Here is a 2778-nt window from a genome sequence, read left to right on the forward strand (position 1 = left end):
TTTGGGGACCAGCCCCCATGAACTCTAGAAATGGATTTCGATACTATATATGTTTTGTTGATGCATATACAAAATATACTTGTCTTTATTTGCTAACTAACAAATCACAAGCATTCGTTGCATTTCAAACTTATAAAGCTTTTATGGAGAAGCAAAGTGGTCACAAAATCAAAGCACTACAATCGGATAAAGGTATGGAATTTCTTTCAAAAGATTTTACTCTATTCTTGGCATCAGAAGGCATTTTGCACAGACAGTTTTGTGGTTACACGCATCATCAACAAGGCAGTGTGGAAAGAAAACATAGGCACATCACAGAGATGGGCCTCTCTTTACTTGCCACAGCTTCCTTACCCATGACTTTCTGGGAAGATGCCTTCATTAGTGCAGCTTATATCATCAATAGACTCCCTACAAAAGTATTGCAAGATAAAAGTCCTTTTGAGATGCTGTTTAATAAAAAATCAGACTATAATTTCTTTAAAATTTTTGGTTGTGCATGTTACCCTTTCTTAAGACCATATAATAAGGTAAAGTTTGCATATAAATCAGAACAATATTTGTTTTTAGGGTATGATGCTAATCACAAAGGCTATAGGTGTATGGCAAAAAATGGAAAAATATACTTAGCAAGACATGTTAATTTTAATGAATCTGTGTTTCCCTATAGTATTATGTTTTCTAAGTCTGATTCCTCTTCTAATAAGTCTGAATCTGTAGCATTGGCTGAGAATCCTATTTTTTATATTACTCCACCAACTAATACAGCCTCCTTCCCTCTTTCCCCTTCAACTAGTACATCGTCCCATCAATCTCCACAGATCAGATAGCAGATACTCTAACTAAACCTCTCTCCTTGCCAGCATTTCAGAAATTTAGAACCAAACTGAGAGTACATGACAGATCAAGTACCTCAGTTTGAGGGGGGGTGTTAGAGTAGTGAATTAATTTTCTATTCTATTATGATTAGTTAGAGGGTAGATTAGTCTTTCTACCCTAATAAGGGATGACTTGTGTATATGCTATATATAATAACTTTACTCTTTGGAGAAACAGAGTTTCCTAATATTCATTCTATCATATTCAATCTATCAAGTTTATCTTCTTCTCTCATTCTCTAATATTCATTTGCAAGTTCTTCAATCTTGTTACTCAAGATTCTAATAAAATGTGTTCATCAGCTTCCCGATACAATAATTTAATTCTAAATATTCTCTTTGAGTTCAATAATCTCTATATTACTCTATATTATTCTTTTTATTTGCTCTTATATATAGGCTTTTTATATAAATAAATATTCAAAAAATATTAATTCCGAAAATACGCACCGCATCAATTTATTCCACAAATACGCAGGACCAACTTAAGGCTGGCGCTTGCAAAATGGAGTTCCAAATCAAGACAGGTGTGGTGCCCGCAAAATGGGCCTGACAACACCAGGTTCACCTTTGGAGCGGCGCCCACGAAATGGTAGCGCAGCCATTTAGTGGCTGGCGTCCGCGAAATGCCTCATTCCAAGCCTGGCGCACACGAAGTGGAGCACCTCAAGTGGGTTGGCACCAACATAGCCATTGAGACCAACATAAGGAATCACATAAGATGCAATTAAATAGTTTAAGTCATTAGCATAGGGATCAAATGGTGGCTTCAGTCTTTTACCAAAGGCATTATTTATTATTTGTTCAAATATTTCTGAGCTTATATTCAGCAATGGTCTTGGGAATCCTCTCACCGTGCTCTTTACGGCCCTGCAACCAAACTTAAATTAAGTACTTTCATATTAACTAAGACATCAAACATATTTTATAATTTGTAATTATCAATTAATTATCATTAATATTTTTAATAATATAAAATATATTTAATAATATGATATTATACATTTTTTTTATAATTAAATATTGACTAAATTTTAATAAAAATACTAGTTCTATCCTAAGATTTTTTCTACTTTAATTACTCTCCAGTAGTATTTTATAATAATTGATAATTGAGTCAAGAATGTTTTCCTCTTTATTGTATGAACAAATTTTAACCATATATTTACGATAGTTTTTTTTATTTTGTAAAATTTCTTATAAATTTAAATATGTTTTTGTCTTAGAATGATTGCAATACTTACAATAATAAAGACACAATAATCACAATCTATACAAAATAATGAATTAAATTTTTCTAATATATTAATAAGAAAAGATTGAGAACGAATTAATTTTATATACCTAAATTAAAATTAGATTTTTTTTAATTTTCTCTTTCCTTCTCTATTATAAAAATTCAAAATGCAAACCTTTAATTTTTACTTATCTAGTTGGCTGATTGATAGTTGAAAAATAACTCTTAGCTCCATACAAAAAAATTCAGCTTCCAAGTACTCCAAATTCAGAGCCAATTCAATCATATCAATATCAGATTTTGGAATAGTATCCCATGATCTTACAAAAATTTCATTAGGAGAATAAAAGAGAAACACGGGTAAAAACACAACAAAAAAAACTCATGGGATTGAAAATAATGTTAAGTGCCATGTGACCGTCCCTGTATCTTCATTTCGCGGACGCCAGCCACTAAATGGCTGCGCTACCATTTCGTGGGAGCCGCTCTAGAGGTGAACCTGGTGCTGTCAGGCCCATTTCGCAGGCACTACACCTGTCTTGACTTGGAACTCCATTTCGCAGACGTCAGCCTTGAGTTGGCCCTGCGTATTTATGGAATAAATTGATGCGGTGCGTATTTTCGGAATTAATATTTTTTGAATATTTATTTATATAAAAAAGC

Source organism: Arachis ipaensis, chromosome B07 (assembly GCF_000816755.2).
Source record: "Arachis ipaensis cultivar K30076 chromosome B07, Araip1.1, whole genome shotgun sequence".
NCBI lineage: Eukaryota > Viridiplantae > Streptophyta > Magnoliopsida > Fabales > Fabaceae > Arachis > Arachis ipaensis.